Here is a 7,378-nt window from a genome sequence, read left to right as displayed (position 1 = left end):
CTCTCTCTCTCTCTCTCTCTCTCTCTCTCTCTCTCTCTCTCTCTCTCTCTCTCTCTCTCTCTCTCTCTCTCTCTCTCTCTCCCTTCCTCCCCTTGTGTGTGTGTCTGTGTGTGTAGGTTCAGGTACATGGAAGTCCCATCACTCAGGCCCCTTGGTGCCCTTCTCCTCAGCTTTATGTTCAGCACCTGCCCCATCTCTCTCCTCTGAAATCATTGTCTGCCTGTCCTGTCACAGCTGAAGAGGAAGAGCCTGGGTTAATGCCTATTGACTTCAAAGGTTTGTTCTGCTCCTGGGTTCCCAGCCTCCTGCCTTTTCCTCCTACTTGACAATGATTGGATTGTGGCCCCTCCCATGGAGTTGGACTTGGGCTGGAGGTAAAGGGGTTCAAAGTTTATTTTGCTCTTGGGGTGCTGCAGACAGAGCTGTTGTATGGTAGTCTCTTTGGAACCAGCCTCAGGTCAACTAATGTCCTTCCCAGGAGTTTCTGTACTCACTGGGAGAAGAGAAAGAGAGGAGTAGAACCTAGCAAACCTGAAGAGAACCCACCAGGGTTTCCTGGTTCATTTGGGAACCAGCAGGAGCTTTGGGTAGGTCGCTCTAGCTTCAGTGCTAGTATCCAGTTCTCACTGAGGCTGGCCACTACTCAAATCATATCCATTGCTTCCCTTCCCAAAAGCCTAGTATTAAGGTCTATTCCCTTCTCACCTTTTATGCCAAAATGCTGGAAACTGGTCATGGGTCTGGGACTATGGTCCAGTGGTGGGACACTCATCCAGCATGTGTGAGGCTTGGGTCATCTTCAGCACTGAAAAACAGTAACAAAAAAACATTTGCACCATTGTATTTAAAAAAAAAATTGTTTTAGAGAAAGGTTATGTAGCCCAGAATGGTCTCAAACTTGCTAAGTAGCCTGCAGATGTAGCCAATCACAGCTGAAGCACCTGCTCCAGTAATACACGAGCTACAGCCTGATGGAGAGCTTCACCCCCGGCATCCCTGTTTCTGGCTTTGACCATCATATCTTTGTATGTATCATCAGCAGACTTGCAGGAAAGGTCACGTCTTTGAGGTGTTAACCAAGTGGCCTGGAGCTCTACACCCTATCAATGAGCTGATGACAGAATGCGAGAATCTGAGAAGCCTTAGAACCCATGCAGGGACAACCCTTGGAAGTGGCCAGAATACTGAGCAGACTAGCCCTGACTTTCCACCAGCAAACTGTCTGATCCTGCAATGCCGACCCCCAGTAAAGCTGAGGTGTCTTCCATTTTTTTCAGAGGAACTGTCTGAGCTGAAAGAACTGAGGAGAAGGACATACCTGAGAGCCCCAGTGGATGCAGCCAGGAACATCACCAGACGTTGGCAATCAACAGCCGAGGGTCCCTGTGCTGCCACCCTAACCTGTCCCCGGTGCTTCTGGTTACACTGGGTACTTAAAGACAAATGGCATGCAGGCCATCAACCCGTGACTGCTGTGCATGATTGTGTGTGTACTGTCTGGCCAGGCCTGTGTCCATGGCCCTAAGATAGCCATGTTTATCAAGGCTGGAGTTTAGGTGTGGCAGCGACAGTTACTGAAAGGTAGCTTGCCTCTGCTTGCAGTGATTACCTCTGTGATCACTGGTTCCAGATCAATGCAGGGAGGGCAGAAGGTGACCATGCCAAGGCTGGATAGGGACATCAAGATAAGTGATGGGACATTAATATATCGTCAGTCACGTGTGTGGCAAAGGGCTTGCAAGTTAAATACTATGGTGGTCCAATAATTTCTGAGTCCTGCCCAGTTCAATTCTTGACTGTGTCTTCTGACTCAATAATTCATAGCTGAGGGGCCTATTATAGGTGACTTTCTGGGAGTCAGTCCCAGGCCAGCTCAAGCTGTGCTCCCTGATGTGGGTCAGGAAAGAAGTGAACCTTCATGGGTGCCCTGACATTTGGAGGGCATTTAGGTTCAGCAGTTCTGGCTACAGTGCCAGGATTTCTAGCTGCCTGAGCTTGGCAGACTCCTTCACCCACCATGAGCCACATGCCTTCAACCCTTTTCTCTGCGCGGTACCTGACTTTCAAAACCTTTTTTTTTTTTTTCAACAGGAGAGGGTTCTGTAAAATGCTTGGTACAAACTGCACCATAGTGGTCTGATCTCCTTCCCTCCCTCCCCTCCCCCTAGAGGACTTGTGTCTGACTCTCTCTTGCTCCCTCATGGCTCTCTGGTATCTTTTTCCCCAATAGGAGCTCTAGTTCAAGCAATCTGGAGCAGAATTGGAGGATCCAACCTGGGAGAGTCTGTGTGTGCCCAGCTCTGACAGAGGGGTTCTGGGATTGCAGAAAGGAGTAGGGCAGCATAGAGGTGATGCTGCGGAGTGGAGGCGAGGAGCAAGCGCTCTGGAGTCAGACCACGCTATAACTCAGTATGCAGCCTTAGAGGAAGTTACTTAATTGCACTATAACTCAGCTTTCCTGGTTATAAAATAGGTATAAAATTAATCAACCTCATGAATGATCAGTGCATTCCAGTGTTGAGCACACCCACCAGTTCCAATAAATGCATATTGGCACTAACTCCAACAGAGGAGCCAGGATAGGGAGCTCTGCAGTAGGGTGGGGTGGTCCCCTCAACTGTTGCCATCTCTCCCACAGATGGGAGATATCAGAGGATGGAAGTCTTGGAATAGGTATCCCTTGAGGGATGGGAAATATTTATATTATTTCTGTATTTTCAGGTACTGGAGGTGGTTCCCAGAACTTGGCACAGGCTGGACAAGCATTCCTCCTGTAAGCTATAAGCAACAGTCCCTGTAGTTTTAGATGAGCAGATGGGAAGATGGGAGGAGGAAAGCGAGCCTCACCGATCCCTCTAATCCATGCATGTTCTTGACTGCCCCAACTCTTCCCCCCACCTTCTGTATAAGAAAGCAACTTCATGGCTTCCAGCTGAGCTTCATGCTCAGGCATACTGTGGTATATATACCTGGAGATCTGCTCTCAGTGAGCAGACAGAAAACTATCACTACCGTGCCTGCATTAAACTCAGAGCCAATGACATGGGCCTGCCTGTGAAGAGAGGAGTCTGTTTGCAGTCCTCAAACAGCCTCAGCCTTTCTTCTCCTTACCCTTCCTATCCTGACTGGGGGCGGGGGCGCTCAGGAAGCATCGTGGCCTGCCAGGCTACCTCATACAGGCATGGAAACAGCCTCTTGGCTGTGGGGACACGGCAGACACAACCCTTTCCTATCAGCACGAGAGGTAGGTTGGATGCTAGTGTTGGCCCCAAGCTTCCCCTCTGCCATGTGATCCCAGTGGCCTCGCAGAGCTTTGCTTACTTAGAGGTTTACTCTCCAAAGAGTCACATAGAAGAAAGCAGCTTTAGCTGCCTCTCTGCTGGTGTAGTGCTACCTGGGCCAGTGGGACGGGGAGCTGTTTCTGCTGTTCCACCCGTTTCTGTCCACACACCTGACTCTAGCCTTCCTGACTCATCATAACCCATAACCTCCTGCATTTGGCATTAGCACTTACGGCCCTATGAACCTTTCTGTTTCCTATTGGCCACCTCCGGCTAATTTTCCAAGAGATCACTAGTGGTTACTGCTGGGGAATGCAGACCACCAGACCCCGAATTTCCTGTAAACAACTTGTTTTCCTCTACTCTGAGCAGCCTGCAGCTGCTCGGAGCATAAGGCCCTGATGGTAGGGGAGTGGCTTCTGGTGGCTTGCAGCTGAAAGAGAGCTGGGGTGTGGCCAGAGCACTATATAAACTGGTCTTGAACACAATAAAGAGGGCATTCTTATTTCAAGGATGACCCGCGTCTCTGTGTGCTTAAGTCTCCATGCCCTTGCTCGGCTTGCAATTGCGAACCATCTTGTAGTGCAGGCGCCACACTACAGGCATAGAACCGTACGTAGTACACGTAGTAGCATGAACGTTGCAGTTACCTCTTCTTGTGCCACGGTTTGATCATGCCTACCTTTGAACACAGGCCATGAGAGTTCTTGTTACATAGACCTGACTAGGGCATTTCCGTGGTCTCGACAGCATCACTGATGGGGGTGTGTCACTTTCTTGCCCATGCTGGTCCCAAACTTCTGGGTGCCTATGAACCTGCTTCAGCTTTTCAAGAAGCTAGGTCCTCAGACAAACCTGGTAGTCTTTTTTTTTTTTTTTTTTTTTTTTTTTTTTTTTTTTTGGTTTTTCGAGACAGGGTTTCTCTGTGGTTTTGGAGCCTGTCCTGGAACTAGCTCTTGTAGACCAGGCTGGTCTCGAACTCACAGAGATCCGCCTGCCTCTGCCTCCCAAGTGCTGGGATTAAAGGCGTGTGCCACCACCGCCCGGCTTTTCTGGTAGTCCTTTTTAAAGATGAAGAAAGTGAGGCCTGGAGAGCTCAGCCAAGTTGCTTTGATTGTTTGCTTGCTTTGTGCATATTTAACTTCTGAGGTGTGTCAGGCACTGAGAGCGTGCCAGTGAGTAAGATGGACAGCAATCTCTGGAGCTTCCATTAGACTGAGGAAGGGGGAGGAGGTGACCTGTCGATTGTGTGAAGTGGGATAGAGAGGGAAGAATCAAGGTTGCTCTGGGGGAGGCTGAGGCCCAGAATTGGTGTCAGTTAATGAAGATCAGACAGAACCATGTTGGAGGATTGAGGAGACAGCTCCTCATGTGGAGAACTGTGGGTCCTGGAGACAAGAAGTGGATGGAGATGTCCCTAAAGTCAAGAGGAGGCCCCAAGTGAAATAGGATAGAGTTCCCAAATAAGCTTTGCAATTTGGTTTTTTGTTTACTTGCTAAGAATGGGGAATGGCTTTCCTACAGGGCTGGAATTTCCCCCCCCCCCACCATGGATGTCTGCTGTAACATTGTGCTTTTGCTATGTAAGCCTATGCCATATCACCAATTTTCAGTAAAGTCTACTACAAACACAAAGGCCTTTGTGCATATTTCTTTGTACAAGAATGACAGAACTGTGTACCTGTCAATAGATCACAGACGCCAGCAGCTGGCAAGTATTAGAGCAGGTACATAAAGTAACAAGTGCACACCAGAGGGGCACACACTGGACGGTGAACATGAATAAGGCTCGCTGAACCATGGGAACGGCGACAGGCCAGCACCAAAAGTCCTATGCTGACATGTTAGTGTTACCAATTTGGGTACAGTATATGGCCAACATTCCTCCAACACTACAGAGTCAATGTCAGTTCAAGCTGCCTCTCTGATTGGAAGGCACCAGGGGCAAAGTTCCAGCCAGCATCACTGCGCTCGCTATGCAAGAACAAGTGCATTAGAAACTACCCGGGCTCTGCAAATCTTTGATCACCTCGCCATCGAGCCTCCAGCAGGGGGCTCTTTGTTCAGAGCCTGTGAATACTGTGCTTTTAGAAACACAGCCTGTGCACTTAATGGACAGAAATGGATTCAGGAATCATTGTATCTGAAGAGAGGTCTGAGGAAAGGGTAATGGGTTCAGGCAGGGCCTGCAGGCAGGGTGTGAACACTTGCTTAGTATTTCAGGAGCTTGAATTTAGCCCTTGATACAAGAGTAAAATGGCTTCCTGATCAGCAAACTGCCGAGGACCAGCTCATGACTGATAAACCCACGCGCCTCTTCACTGGGTCAGGTCCAGCAGCAACAGTCCTTGGAGGGACCCTAGGACACTGTCTGCTCTCCACTACGTTCCATCTTGTGGAGGGGTGTTCCTCCACAGGAAAGCTCTGGTGCCTGTGGCTGGCATATATATTAGTAGAAGGAGTTGCATGACATCCAAAGGATGTGCTTCATGTCTGTGCCTGAGACGGGGCTCCAGTTCTCCCAAATCCAGTTTCTGCACATTTATTAGCAGCAATTTCCTTTTAAAAAGAATTTATTACCTGACAATTTCATACATGTATACAATATATCTTGATCATAGACAACTCAAATTTCCTTCCCAATTTCCTAAGAACTGTCCAATACTTCCCTTCTATCTTCCCACCTTCATTTCTTCTTTTCTTTTTTCTTTTTTGCTCCAGAAGTCCCATTGTACCATGCTGAAGAGTCAGGTACTCATTCATTTCCCAAGACTACCAAGCCCCGAATTTACATCAACTACTGTTCTGTGCTAAACTGAACTAGTTTGGGGTTCAGAGAGGGCTGATGCAGAAACCCCACCTGTACCTGCTGGACCGTTTGCTCCCTGTCCTAAGCAGGGAGGCAGGAGGCCTTGCCTGGATGGCAGGGCCTGCCTTTCAGTGGGCACTATCCTCCCTGGACCAGACTCGGGAAGGATACCCAGATTCTTACTGGAGTTGGGAGTTGGGTCATTATTGAGAGGTGAGTTGGGGCTAAGAAGAGAAGCTGTGGCAGCCCTGTGCTGAGACCCGGTGCATTTACAGACAGAGGAGAAGGAGAAGGAGTGTGATTTGCTCTCAGTAGTAAAGGAGAGGTTTGGGGGCCAGGGGAGGCCAGCTGCTACTCACAGGGAGATGAGGATGGAGAAGTGACCACTTCTGACAGAGTCCCTGCCTCCTTTTCAAATGACAAAACTTCATTGTCGTGGAATATTATTTTAACTGGGCAAAGATGTGTTACATTTGTGCTGCATTTGTTTAACTATGTAAAGACATGTGTTTAATTATGTAAAGATGTGCTGTATTTTTTTTTTTTTTTTGCTTTGCCTCCCTAAGGCACCTGATTGGTCTAATAAAGAGCTGAACCACCAATAGCTAGGCAGAGAAAGGACAGGCGGGGCTTACAGGCAGAGAGAATAAGTAGGAGGAGAAATCTAGGCTCAAGAGGAATGAAAGAAGAAGGAAGGAGAAAGCGAGGGACAGGCCAGCCAGACGTGAGAAGCAGTGAAAAATATACAGAAGGAAAGAAAAGTAAAAAGCCCCAAGGCAAAGAGTAGATAAAAATAAACAAGTTAAAAGAGCTACCCAGAAAGGAGCCTAAGCTAGGCCAAGCATTTACAACTAATTAGGAGTCTCCATGTCATGATTTGGGAGCTGATTGGTGGCTTACAAGTGTGGTACACTAGTCCCCTCTGTTTCCATGGAGACACGTGATCACTCAGAATAAAACCAGATTGCCCAGCCTTCATTGTTGCTGAATGTGGCTGCTGTAATCAGCGGCAGAATTTCCTGGGCGACTTGGAAGGCAGAGGGCATGGTCTTTATTCTTCCTAAGGAGCTGACTGGGGTGTTATATAATGGCTGGCTTTAATATTTTTCTGTTTGTTTGTGTTCGTGCATATGCACATCACCCCACGGCATGTATGGAAGCCAAAGGACACTTTGCAGGAGTGGGTTCTCTTCATCCGTGGGAGTTCGGGGATCAGAGTCAAGCCATCAGGCTCAGTGCCCTTGCTCTCTGATCTCTGCAGTCCATGGCTGGATTTTGTGTTGCTATT

General features: G+C 48.4%; 1 long non-coding RNA gene across 1 annotated transcript in view; it reads left to right on the top strand.

The window, feature by feature from the left end:
- Positions 1 to 4,916, top strand: part of LOC126488486 (uncharacterized) — a 22,525-nt gene extending 17,609 nt beyond the window's left edge. The window contains exon 3 of the long non-coding RNA XR_007588706.1: positions 1,278 to 4,916. This is a non-coding gene — a long non-coding RNA (uncharacterized lncRNA). The remainder of the gene's footprint in view (positions 1 to 1,277) is intronic.
- The last annotated feature ends 2,462 nt before the right edge of the window (positions 4,917 to 7,378 follow it).

The sequence above is a fragment of the Alexandromys fortis genome, unplaced genomic scaffold (genome assembly GCF_014885135.2).
Source record: "Alexandromys fortis isolate MF-2015 unplaced genomic scaffold, M_Fortis_MF-2015_v1.1 scaffold_208, whole genome shotgun sequence".
Taxonomy (NCBI): domain Eukaryota; kingdom Metazoa; phylum Chordata; class Mammalia; order Rodentia; family Cricetidae; genus Alexandromys; species Alexandromys fortis.
This window is presented reverse-complemented; position numbering and strand designations above follow the sequence as displayed.